The sequence below is a fragment of the Desmodus rotundus genome, chromosome X (genome assembly GCF_022682495.2).
Source record: "Desmodus rotundus isolate HL8 chromosome X, HLdesRot8A.1, whole genome shotgun sequence".
In the NCBI taxonomy this organism is placed as follows: Eukaryota; Metazoa; Chordata; class Mammalia; order Chiroptera; family Phyllostomidae; genus Desmodus; species Desmodus rotundus.
Window position 1 is genome coordinate 43203129 of NC_071400.1, and position 13651 is coordinate 43216779.

At 40.5% G+C, this 13651-nt stretch overlaps 1 protein-coding gene and 1 non-coding gene across 2 annotated transcripts in view; one reads left to right on the forward strand and one right to left on the reverse strand.

Moving 5' to 3' along the window:
- IL1RAPL2 (interleukin 1 receptor accessory protein like 2) overlaps window positions 1-13651 on the forward strand; it is a 1002993-nt gene that overhangs the window by 814115 nt on the left and 175227 nt on the right. The gene's annotated exons all lie outside the window — the stretch shown is intronic.
- On the reverse strand, window positions 13435-13538 carry LOC112296904 (U6 spliceosomal RNA). The gene has a single exon (XR_002973992.2). It is a non-coding gene; the product is annotated as a U6 spliceosomal RNA (small nuclear RNA).

Below are 13651 nucleotides of genomic sequence, written 5' to 3' on the forward strand. Positions count from 1 at the left end.
TTCTCCCTTGATATCATTGCTGACCCATTCATTATACAATATCATCTTATTCAGTCTCAATATATTTGAACATTTTTGAGCTTTTACTTGAGGTTGGTTTTTAGTTTCAATGCATTATAGTCTGAGCACATGCTTGATATGATATCAATTTTCTTTAATATTTTGAGGCTTGTTTTGTGTTCTACTATGTGGTTTATCTTTGAAAATGTTCCATGTGCATTTGAAAAAAAATATCTCTTTTGCTTTTTGAGAGTTAAATATTCTGCATATATCATTTAAGTCCATTTGATCTAGGGTGTCTTTCAATACTACAATATCCTTGTTGATCCTTTGTTTTGAAGACCTACTCTTTATTTACAGCTGGGTGTTAAATCCTCTGTGTTGTTGTCAATATCTTTCTTAAAGTCCTCCAAGATTTTCTTATATGTTTAGTTGCTCATATGTTGAGTGCATATATGTTTAAAAGGGTTATATCCTTCTGTAGGATGACTCCCTTGAATATTATATACTCTCTTTCTTTGTCCCTTTTTTTAAAATTGTTTTATTTCTTACTTTTTTATTAATTTTCTTTTTTATTTTTTTAAATTTTTATTCAGGTACAATTGTCTGCATTTTCTTCCCATCCCTCCACCCCACCCCAGCCGAAACCACCTCCCTCCCCCACCTCTGCCCTCCCCCTTGATTTTGTCCTTGTGTCCTTTATAGTAGTTACTGTAGACCCCTCTCCCCACTATCCCGTCCCCACTCCACTCTGGCTACTGTTACAATGTTCTTAATTTCAATGCCTCTGGTTATATTTTGTTTGTTTTTTCTTTTGCTGATTATGTTCCAGTTAAAGGTGAGATCATATGGTATTTGTCCCTCACCTCTTGGCTTATTTCACTTAGCATAATGCTCTCCAGCTCCATCCATGCTGTTTCAAAGGGTATAAGCTCCTTTTTTATCTCTGCTGCATAGAATTCCATTGTGTAAATGTACTCAGAAAACTAAAAATGGAACTGCCCTTTGTCCCTTCTTATGGCCTTTGCTTTAAAGTCTATTTTGTCTGATATAAGTATTGTTACCCAGCTTTTTTTTTTAAGTCCATATGCATAGAATATTTTTCTATCCCTTCACTTTAAACCTGTGTATTTCTTTTGTTCTGACATGGGCATATTGTAGGCAGCATATATGCAAGTTATGTTTTCTTATCCATTCAGCTACCCTATGTCTTTTTTTTTGTTTCATTTTATTTTTTTAAATATTTATTGATTATGCTATTACAGTTGTCCCATTTCCGCCCCTTCACTCAACTCCATCCTGCCCACCCCCTCCCTCACACAATCCCCCCCTATAGTTCATGTCCATGGGTCATACTTATACGTTCTTTGGCTTCTACGTTTCCTACACTATTCTTACCCTCCCCCTGTCTATTTCCCACCTATCATTTATACTATTTATTCTCTGTACCTTTCCCCCCTCTCTCCCCCTCCCAATCCCCTATTGATAACCCTCCATGTGATCTCCATTTCTGTGGTTCTGTTCCTCTTCTAGTTGTTTGCTTAGTTTTCTTTTGCTTTGGTTTTAGGTGTGTTTGTTTATAACTGTGAGTTTGCTGTCATTTGTACTGTTCATATTTTTCATCTTCTTTTTTTTTTTTCCACTTTTTTTTTTAAATTTATTTATTGTTATTTAATTAGAGTTGTATGCCTTTTCCCCCATCCCTTCACCCCACCCCAGGTGAACCCACTTCCCTCCCCCCTCTCCACCCTCCCCCTTGGATTTGTTCATGTGTCCTTTATAGTAGTTCCTGTAATCCCCTCTACCCACTGTCCCCGCCCCCACCCCCCACCCCCACCCTTGCTATTGTTACATTGTTCTTAACTTCAATGTCTCTGGTTATATTTTGTTTGCTTTTTCCTTCTATTGCTTATGTTCCAGTTAAAGGTGAGATCATATGGTATTTGTCCCTCACTTCCTGGCTTATTTCACTTAGCATAATGCTCTCCAGTTTCATCCATGCTGTTGCAAAGGGTATAAGCTCCTTCTTTCTCTCTGCTGCATAGAATTCCATTGTGTAAATATACCATAGTTTTTGGATCCACTCGTTTGCTGATGGGCACTTCGGTTGCTTCCAGTATTTGGCTATTGTAAATTGTGCTGCTATGAACATTGGGGTGCACAGATTCTTTTGGGTTGGTGTTTCAGTGTTCTTAGGGTATAATCCCAGGAGCGGAATTACTGGGTCAAAGGGCAGTTCCATTTTTAGTTTTCTGAGGAAATTCCATATTGTTTTCCACAGTGGCCTCACCAGTCTGCATTCCCACCAACAGTGCACGAGGGTTCCCTTTTCTCTGCATCCTCTCCAACATTTGTTTGTGGATTTGTTTATGTTGGCCATTCTGACTGGTGTGAGATGATACCTCATTGTGGTTTTAATTTGCATCTCTCTGATGGCTAGGGATGCTGAGCATCTTTTCATATGTCTCTGGGCCTTCTGTATGTCTTCCTTGGAGAAGTGTCTGTTCAAGTCCTTTGCCCATTTTTTAATTAGGTTGTTTGTCTTCCTGGAGTGGAGTCGTGTGAGTTCTTTATATATTTTGGAGATCAGGCCCTTGTCTGAGGTATCATTGGCAAATATGCTTTCCCATATTGTTGGTTCTCTTTGTAATTTGGTGCTGTTTTCTTTAGCCATGCAGAAGCTTTTTATTTTGATGAGGTCCCATTTGTTTATTCTTTCCTTTATGTCCCTTGCTTTAGGGGATGTGTCTGTGAGGATGTTGCTGCGTGGAATGTCTGAGATTTTCCTGCCAATGTTTTCCTCAAGGACTTTTATGGTGTTACGGCTTATATTTAAGTCTTTTATCCATCTTGAGTTTATTTTCGTGTATGGCGTAAGTTGGTGATCGAGTTTCATTTTTTTGCACGTAGCTGTCCAGATCTCCCAACACCATCTGTTGAAGAGGCTGTTTTTGCTCCATTTTATGCTCCTGCCTCCTTTGTCAAATATTAATTGATCGTATACATTTGAGTTTATTTCTGGGCTCTCTATTCTGTTCCATTGGTCTATGAGCCTGTTTTTATGCCAGTACCAGGCTGTTTTGATTACCGTGGCCTTGTAATACAGTTTGATATCAGGTATTGTGATACCTCCTGCTTTGTCCTTCTTTCTCAAAATTGCTGCTGCTATTCGAGGTCGTTTATGGTTCCATATGAATTTCTGCAATGTTTGTTCTATATCTGTGAAATATGTCATGGGTACTCTAATAGGGATTGCATTGAATCTATAAATTGCTTTGGGTAGTATGGCCATTTTGATGATGTTAATTCTTCCAATCCATGAACATGGTACATGCTTCCATTTGTTTGTATCTTCCTTAATTTCTTTCTTCAGTGTTGTGTAGTTTTCTGAGTACAGGTCTTTTACTTCCTTGGTTAGGTTTATTCCTAGGTACTTTATTTTTCTTGTTGCTATATCGAATGGGATTTTTTTCCTGATTTGTGTTTCTGCAGTTTCGTTGTTGGTGTACAGGAATGCCTTTGATTTCTGGGTATTGACTCTGTATCCAGCTATTTTGCCAAATTCATTTATTAGGTCGAGTAGTTTTTGAGTGGAGTCTATAGGGTTTTCCATGTACACTATCATGTCGTCTGCAAACAGTGACAGTTTCATTTCCTCCTTTCCAATTTGGATGCCTTTTATTGCTTTTTCTTGTCTGATTGCTGTGGCTAGGACTTCCAATACTATGTTGAATAGGAGTGGTGAGAGAGGACATCCTTGTGTTGTTCCTGATCTTATTGGGAAAGCTCTAAGTTTTTGTCCATTGAGTGTGATGTTGGCTGTAGGTCTCTCATATATGGCCTTAATTATGTTGAGGACTGCTCCCTTTATTCCCACTTTGCTGAGTGTTTTTATCAGAAATGGGTGCTGTATCTTATCGAATGCTTTTTCCGCATCTATTGATATGATCATGTGATTTTTGTCTTTGCTGTTGTTGATGTGATGTATTATGTTTATTGATTTGCGAATATTGTACCATCCTTGCATCCCTGGGATGAATCCCACTTGGTCATGGTGGATGATCTTTTTAATATATTGCTGGATGCGGTTTGCTAATATTTTGTTGAGAATTTTAGCGTCTATGTTCATCAGCGATATTGGCCTGAAGTTTTCTTTCTTCGTTGTGTCTTTATCTGGTTTTGGGATTAGGATGATGTTGGCTTCATAAAAAGAGTTTGGGAGTCTTCCATCAGTTTGGATTTTTTCGAATAGTCTGTGAAGGATAGGGGTTAGTTCTTCCTTAAATGCTTTGTAGAAATCTCCTGTGAAACCATCTGGTCCAGGGCTTTTGTGTGATGGGAGTTTCTTGATGACTGCTTCAATTTCCTTTGCTGATATTGGTCTGTTCAGGTTTTCTGCTTCTTCTTCAGTCAGTTTTGGAAGATTATATTTTTCTAGAAATGTGTCTATTTCATCTAGGTTTTCAAATTTCTTAGCATATAGGTCTTCATAGTAATTTCTTACGATCCTTTGTATTTCTGTGGTATCAGTTGTAATCTCTCCACTTTCATTTCTAATTCTGTTTATTTGGATCCTCTCTCTTTTCTTCTTGATAAGCCTACTTAAAGGCTTGTCGATTTTGTTTATCTTTTCAAAGAACCAGCTTCTGGATTCATTGATCCTTACAATTGTGCTTTTAGTCTCTATGTCATTTAGTTCTGCTCTGATCTTGGTTATTTCCTTCCTTCTGCTTGCTCTGGGCTGTCTTTGTTGTTGTTCCTCCAGTTCTTGTAGGCGTAGGGTTAGGTTGTTTGTGTGAACTGTTTCTAACTTCTTAAGGTAGGCCTGTATTGCTATGAACTTCCCTCTCAGGACTGCCTTTGCTGTGTCCCATAGGTTTTGGGTTGTTGTGAGTTCGTTTTCATTTGTTTCCAGGAAGTTTTTGATTTCTTCCCTAATCTCGTTCTTGACCCATTCATTGTTTAATAGCATGCTATTCAGTCTCCATGATTTTGAGTGTTTTGGGTTTTTACCCTTGGGGTTGGTTTCTAGTTTCAGACCCTTGTGGTCAGAGAAGATGCTTGATATGATTTCAATTTTCTTGAATTTGTTGAGGGTTGCTTTGTGTCCTATCATGTGGTCTATCTTTGAAAAAGTTCCATGGACACTTGAAAAGACTGTGTATTTTGCTTCTTTGGGATGAAAAGCTCTGTATATATCAGTTAAGTCCATTTCCTCTAGGGTATTGTTAAGTGACACAATATCTTTGTTAATCTTTTGTTTGGAAGACCTGTCCATTTTTGATAGTGGGGTGTTAAAATCCCCTACTATAATTGTGTTGCTGTCAATATCTTTCTTGAAATCCTCCAAGATTTTCTTTATGTATTTGGGTGCTCCTATGTTGGGTGCATATATATTTATAATGTTTATGTCTTCTTGGTGGATTCTTCCTTTGAGTATTATGAAGTGACCTTCTGGGTCTCTCTTTATCGCCCTTCTTTGGAAGTCTATTTTGTCTGATATGAGTATTGCTACCCCTGCTTTTTTTTCCTGTCCGTTTGCTTGGAAAATTTGTTTCCAGCCCTTCACTTTCAGTCTGTGTAAGTCTTTTGTCCTGAGATGGGTTTCTTGTAGGCAGCATATGTGTGGGTCATGTTTTCTTATCCATTCAGCTGTTCTATGTCTTTTGATTGGAGCATTTAATCCATTTACATTTAAGGTTATTATCGATAGGTAGTTATTCATTGCCATTATTTCCTACCTGTGTTCCTCTGTCTTTCTCTTTTCCTTCCTTTCCTTAAAGCAGTCCCTTTAGCATCTCTTGCAGAGCTGGTTTGGTGGAGATGTATTCTTTTAGACTTCTTTTGTCTGGGAAGCTCTTTATTTGGTCTTCTATCTTGGTTGAGAGCCTTGCTGGGTAAAGTAGTCTTGGTTGGAGGCCTCTGGTTCTCATTACTTGGAATATTTTTTGCCATTCTCTTCTGGCTTGGAGCGTTTCCATTGAGAAGTCAGTTGCTAACCTTATTGGGGCTCCCTTGTATGTTACTTCCTTTTTCTCCCTTGCTGCCTTTAAGATCCTCTCTTTGTCTTGGAAATTTGCCATTTTAATTATGATGTGTCTTGCAGTGGGTCTCTTTGGGTTCCTCTTGTTTGGGACTCTCTGTGATTCCTGGATTTGGGTGACTTTTTCTCTCCTCAGATTAGGGAAATTTTCCATCATTACTTTTTCAAACAGGTTTTCTATCCCTTGCTCTTCTTCTTCTCCTTCTGGTATTCCTATTATACGGATATTGTTACATTTCATGTTGTCCTGCATTTCCCTTATTGCCTCTTCATTCTTTCTGAGCCTCTTTTCCTTTTCTTGCTCCTTCTGGGTGTTTTTTTCTACTTTATCCTCCAGCTCGCTGATCCGATCCTCTGCTTCATCAAGTCTGCTTTTAATTCCTTCTACTGTGTTCTTCAATTCAGAAATTGTATTCTTCATTTCCTCTTGGCTCTTGTTGATATTTTCTATTTCCTTTTTCATGTTGATATAGTTTGCAGTGAGTTCATTGTAGTTTCCTTGTAGTTTCTTGTAGTTCTCTTTGAGCTCAGAGAGCTCAGTGAGCTTCCTGATGACCATTGCTTTGAACTCAGTATCTGATAGTTGACTTGCCTCTTTTTCGGTTAGTATTCTTTCTGAGACTTCCTCCTTTCCTTTCATTTGGGAATTGTTTCTTTGTCTTCCCATTGTTTGTGAGGCTCTTCTTGTTGGCCTCTGCTTCTTAAATTGCTTTGTTCTGAATCCCTGGGTTTATGATATGAACTTCTATGGTAGAATGCCAATGGGATTCGGTGGTGCTGTCTCCTTAATCTCCTGTGCTCACTGGTCTTGAGCTGACGTTTATGTGTTTAACACGGTCTAACTCTAGTCTTTTCAGCACTCCAGGTTTTGTTGTCCCGCCTGTGGGAAAAATAGAAAGGGGGGGAGAAAGAAAAGGAAAAAACAAACAAACAAACAAACAAACAAACAAAAACCAAAGATGGGAAGGAGGGAAAAAGGAAATAGGAAAGGAGGAAAGGAAGGAAGGAGGGAAGAAGGATTAAAGAAAGATCGGAGGCAAGATAAGAAGGAATTTTAACAAAAATTAAAACATAGAAATAGATAAAAGAAGGCAGGAAGAAGACATAAAAATGGTAAAGGATGGGAGGAAGAAGGAATGAAAGAAAAAAAAGAGAGAGAGAGGAAGAAGGAGTTCAGGGGGAAAGGAAAAGAAAAAAAAAAAAGGGGGAAAAAAAAATCTTCTGTTGGCTTTAAACCGTTCAGGTTATTTCTGCTGTTGTCCTGTCTGTGCAACGGGAGGGGGTGGTTGGAAGGATTGGTTTCACTTTTCTTCCTTCCTGGGTCACACTCTTCACTGTTTTGTAGGTGTGGTCCCTGGCAGGCATTCAGGCCGTTGATCAGCCAATCCAGAAGCTTTGTTCTTGGGACTCTTGAGTGGCTGCTCCAGCCGCTTTGGCTCCAGACGCGTGCGCGCGCAGCAGGGGAATCCAGCTGCTTCGGGTTTGTGACGTTATTTGGGCTCTGAGCGCGCAGCCGGCCGACCAATCGAGCCGCCCAGGCTAGGGAGGCTGGCGCGCTGCAAGCTGCTGGTTCAGCCGCCTTGGTGTTACGACTCTCGCCAGCCTCTTTGTGCTTGGGAAGTGCGCATCCAGCCGGCCCTACGCTTGGTGAGCGCGCAGCCCGCCGCCGAGCCAGAGGCTCTACGCTTGGGGGCCCGATCCAGCCGCCCCGGGCTTGAGACTCTCGGGTGGGCGGGGCCGCCCTGGGACCGAATCACGCGGTACTCGGTTCGGAGGTTTTGGGTCTGTGGGTGGAGCAGCTAGTCTCTGCTCCAAAAGATCTTGGAGGTTTCAGGTGTGGGCGCCCCTCCGGGGTTTCATGTATGGGCCCCGTTTGCTAATCTGCGCGCACGCGACCGCGCGCAACCGGACCTCAGGTGAGCGCCGGTGCTGCTCATCCCGCGTTCCGCGTTCGCAGTCCAGGGGCGGAGGGGGGAGGGGCGCCAGGGGCCTCGGCCACCACCGAGAGTTCTCTAACTAGCCCCTGGTATCTCTATTTTCTTTTTCTTTTTGAGAAATTCCTCCTTTTCAAGCCCCCCTGGTCCAATCAAGCACCTGGCTGCTCACAGCGCAGCCTGGCCCTCTCCCAGGACTCCTGCAGCAGCCCCTGCGCCAGGGCTGGCGCCTCTGCAGCCCTTGTACCGCGCGGTCCCGGTTCCCGGGGACCTTATTGTCCTTGAGCACTCTTCTTACCGTCAGATCTTTCAATGTCCTCTATCTTTGGTCTCTAATCTTCGTATATGCTGGAGTACTGTTGGCTGTTCGCTCTGCTCCTCAGATCAGCTAGGTATTTCCCTGGCACTGAGGGGAAGTGGATTCCGCTCCCCTCATCTTCTTTTTCTTAGATAAGTCCCTTTAACATTTCATATGATAAGGGATTGGTGATGAGGAACTCCTTTAACTTGACCTTATCTGAGAAGCACTTTATCTTCACTTCCATTCTAAATGACAGCTTTGCTGGATACAGTTATCTTGGATGTAGGCCCTTGCCTTTCATGACTTGGAATACTTCTTGCCAGTCCCTTCTTGCCTGTAAGGTCTCTTTTGAGAAATCAGCTGACAGTCTTACAGGAACCCCTTTGTAGGTAACTGTGTCCTTTTCTCTTGCTGCTTCTAAGATTCTGTCCTCCTGCTTAATCTTAGGTAATGTAATTATGATGTGCCTGGGTGTGTTCCTCCTTGGGTCCAGCTTCTTTGGGACTCCCTGAGCTTCCTGGACTTCCGGGAAGTCTATTTCTTTTACCAGATTGGGGAAGTTCTCCTTCATTATTTGTTCAAATAAGTTTTCAATTTTTTGTTCTTCCTCTTCTCCTTCTGGCACCCCTATAATTCAGGTGTTGGAACGTTTCAAGAAGTCCTGGAGGTTCCTAAGCCTCTCCTCATTTTTCCGAGTTCTTGTTTCTTCATTCTTTTCTGGTTGGATGTTTCTTTCTTCCTTCTGGTCCACACCATTGATGTGAGTCCCCGTTTCCTTCACATCACTATTGGTTCCCTATATATTTTCCTTTGTTTCTCTTGGCATAGCATTTGTTTTTTCATCTAGTTTTTGAACAAGTTCAACCAATTCTGTGAGCATCTTAATTAACCAGGGTTTTGAACTGTGCATCCGATAGGTTGGCTATCTCTTTGTCGCTTAGTTGTATTTTTTCTGGAGCTTTGAAGTGTTCTGTCATTTGGGCCAATTTTTTTTTTTTTTTTTGTCTTGGCGTGTCTCTTACTTAAAGGGGCGGAGCCTTAGGTGTTCACCAGGGCGGGGTAATTCTGGTCCCTGTTCTGTGACACTATACATGGGGGAGGGACAGAGAGGGAGCAAAGGCGCTGGCTCCACTCTCTCCACCAGATTTTAGCCACTCCCTCGGCTACCCGCAATCAAATTGGGTCCCTCCTGTGCTGGTTTCCGAGTGGGTGAGCTTGTGCACACTCTAGGCCCCTGTGGGTCTCTCCTGTGAGGCTGGGAGTCTCTCCTGCTGCCGCCCCAACCCCCAGGGTGTTTTCAATCAGAGGTTTGAGGCTTTATTTCCCCGCACTGGAGCCCTGGGTTACGCGGTCTGCTTTGCTCCCTGCCATTTGTCCCTGTTTATCTATGCGCGGGGAGTGTGGGGCCACAGGGTGCTACCTGCTGCTCTGCCTGCCTGTTCTCTGCCACTCTGAATCGGGCCCTCTCAGTTTATCTGTGGGCGAATGCGGGGCCACAGGGTCTGCTAGTGGTCAGACTGCCTGCCCCTTTCATCCCACAATCCGCCAGTCTAGGTCCCACCATGGCAATGCGACTCTTCTCCGCCCCAGTGCCCGTCTCCGCCCCTCCTACCAGTCTGGTTGTATGCTTCTTTTTTATCTACTTGGTGTTGAACTTCCTTGCTGTTGGATTTTCTGTCAGTTCTGGTTGTGTGAGGAGGCGCAGTATGTCTACCTACGCCGCCATCTTGGTTCTCCCTACCATATGTCTTTTGATTGGAACATTTAAGCCTTTTACATTTAAGGTTATTATTGGTAGGTACTTATTTATTGACATTTTTTCTGTTCCTATGTTTCTCTCTCTGTATCTCTTTTCTCCTTTTCATAGCAGTCGTTTTAGCATCTTGTGCAGTGCTTGCTTGGTGGAGATGTGTTATTTTAGCCTTCTTTTGTCTGAGAAGCACTTTATTTCACCTTCCATTTTAAATGAGAGCCTTTCTGAATGGAGTATTTTGGTTGTAATCCTTTGCCTTTCATTACCAGGAATATTTCATGGCAATCCCTTCTGTCTTGTGTTTCTATTAAGAAATAAACTGATAGCCTTATCAGAGCTCCCTTGTATGTTACTAGCTCTTTCTCCCATGCTACCTTTTATCTTTGTTTATTATTTTTTACATTTTTATTGCCATTCAAGTTCCCCAACCCTACCCCACCTATCCTCACCTCCTACCTTCGAACCTACCCCCTTTGGCTTTGTCCATATGTCCTTTATACATGTTCCTTGATGGCCCTTCCCTATTTCCCCTCATTATCCCTTTCCCCCCTCCCCTCTGGTTACTATCAGTTTGTTATTTATTTCAATGTTTCTGGTTATATTTTGCTTGCTTGTTTTTTTGTTGATTATGTTCCACTTATAGGTGAGATCCATGCTGCCTTTAAGATTCTCTCTTTGACTTTAAAGTTTGCCATTTTATTTATGATGTGTGTTGGAGTGGGCCTCTTTGAGTTCATTTTGTTTTGACCTACTGTGCTTCCTGAACTTGTATGAATTTTGTCCTTACTTTGTTAAGGTAGCTTTGTATCATTAATTTTTCATACAGGTTTTCTATTTCATGCTCCTTTTATTCTCCTCTGGTATTCCTATCATGCAAACATTGGTATGTTTTATGTTGTCCTGAAGCTCCCTTAAACTATTCTCATTCTTTTTGTGTTTTTATTCATTTTGTTGCTCTGACTGAGTGTTTTGGTTTTTTTTTTTTTTTTCCCTAAGTTTTCTTCAAGTTTGCTGATTTGGTCCTTTGCTTCATGTAGGCTGCTTTTAATTCCTTTTAGTGTATTTTTCATTTCAGATATGGTATTCTTCATTTCTTCCTGTATATTATTTATAGTTTGTATGTCCTGTTTCATTCTGCTGTAGTTCACACTAAGTTTCTTGTAGCTCCCATGAAGTTTCTTGAAGTTCTTACTGGGTTACTTTAGCATCCTTACAACAATTATTTTGAATTCTGTGTCTAACAGATTGTTTGCCTCAATTTCATTTAGTTCTTTTTTCTGGAGATCCATTCTTTCCTTTTGATTGAGGGTTGTTTCCTTGTCTTACAATTTTGGGTGATTCTTTTTGCTTGTATTTGCACCTCAGTTTACTGTATTTTATCTGCCTGTCTTCACTGTATAAAATTCTGTGGTGAGAGTTCTGTAGGGTTCTGTGGTGCAGTGTGTTTGATCTCCTAATCAAATGGCAACCCTTTGATTCACAGCCCTGTGCTCAATGGCTGAGCTACACAAGCCAGGGCTAATTCTGCTCTGATTTTGATTATTTCTTCCCTTCTACTTGCTCTGGGGTTTTTTTGTTTTTGTTTCCCCAGAAGTTGTAAGTATAAGGTTAGGTTATTTATTTGAAATATTTCTATATTTTTTAGGTAGGCCTATACTGTTATGGACTTCCTTATCAGGACTGCATTCTCTGTGTCCTATAGGTTTTAGACTGTTGTATCTTCATTTTCATTTGTTTTCAGGAACTTTTTGATTTCTTCCTTGATCTCATTGTTAACACTCATTGTTTAATAACATGTTACTCGGTATCTATGAATTTGACTGTTTTTGAGGGTTTTTTTGTTGTTGTTGAGGTTGGTTTGTAGTTTCAAGACAATATGATTCAAGAAAATGTTTGATATTATTTCAATTTTCTTGATTTTGTTGAAACTTGTTTTGTGTCCCATGATGTGGTCTATCTTTGAAAATGTTCCCTCTACGTTTGGAAAGAATGTATGTTTTGCTTCTTTGGAGTGAAATATTCTGTATATATCAAATAGGTCCATATGATCTATTATATTGTTCAGTTCCCCAATATCCTTGTTTGTTTGTTTGGAACATCTATCCATTGTTGACACAGGGGTGTTAAAATCCCCTACTATAAGTGTTTTATTGTCTATATCTTTCTTGACGCTCTCCAAGATTTCCCTTATATATTTAGGTTTTCCTATATTGGGAGTACATATGTTTGTATTTATGCCTTCTTCATGGATTCTGCCCTTGAGTATTATTATGAAGTGTCCTTCTGTATCTCGTTGTATGGCCTTTGTTTTGAAATCTATTTTGCCTGGTATAAGTATTGCTATGATGGCTTTTTTTCCTGTCCATTTCCTTAGAGTATTTTTTTCCAACTCTCACTTTCAGCCTGTTGAGGTCTTTTGTTTTGAGGTGGATCTCTTGTAGGCACCACCCAGATGGGTCATGTTTTGTTGTCTTCTCAGCTACCCTATGTACTTTTTTGGTTGTTGTTTTTATTTTTTATATATTTGTAATTGTTTTCAATTACAGTTGTCTGCATTTACTTCCCACCTGTCCCCTCCACCCCAGCCACCCACACCTCCCTCCCCTGCTTCCACCCCCCTCCCTTGGTTTTGTCCATGTGTCCTTTATCATTGTTCCTAAAAATCCTTCCCCCATAATTTTTGATTGGTGCATTTAATCCGTTTACATTTAAGGTTATTATTGACAAGTACTTACTCATTGCCATTTTATTCCCTTTGTACTTGTGTTCTTCTCTCTATTACTCTTTTTCTTCCACTTCTTACAGCAGTCCCTTTAGCATATCTTGCAGTTCTGGTTTGTTAGAGGTATATCCTTTGAGCCTTCTTTTGTCTGGGAAACTCTTTGTTTCACCTTCCATTTTAAAAGAGAGACTTGCTGGGTAGAGTAGTCTTGGTTGCAGGCCTTTGATTTTCATTACTTGTAATATTACTTGCTATTCCCTTCTTGCTTATAGTGTTATTGAGCAGTCAGCTACTAGCCTTATTGGGGTTCCCTTGTATGTTACTTCCTGTTTCTCCCTTGCAGCCTTGAAAATTCTCTTTTTATTTGAATTTATTAATTATGATGTGTCTTTTAGTGGGCCTCTTTGAGTTCATCTTGATAGGGACCCTTTTTGCTTCTTGGACTTGCGTGACTTTTTCTGTCAACAAATTAGGGAATTTTTCCATCATTACTTTTCAAACAAATTTTCTATCCCTTGCTCCTCTTCTTCTCCTTCTGGCATCTATATTGTATGGATATTATTATGTTTCATGTTGTTCTGCAATTCCCTTAACCCCTCTTTATTCTTTTTAAGGATTTATTCCTTTCCTTATTATTTCTGGGATTTTTTTCTACCTTGTCCTCCAGCTTGCTGACTCAATAAAAATATGGAATACTTCATGAATTTTGTGTGTCATACTTGCTCAGGGGCCATACTAGTTTTCTCTGTATCATTCCAATTTTAGTATATTCACTATGGAAGCAAGCACTGTGCCATAGTTTTGTTTGTTTGTTTGTTTGTTTGTTTAATTTTTTATCCAGCCATCAACTAATGGGCATTTAGGCTGTTTCTAATACTTGGCTGTTGTAAATAGCAGT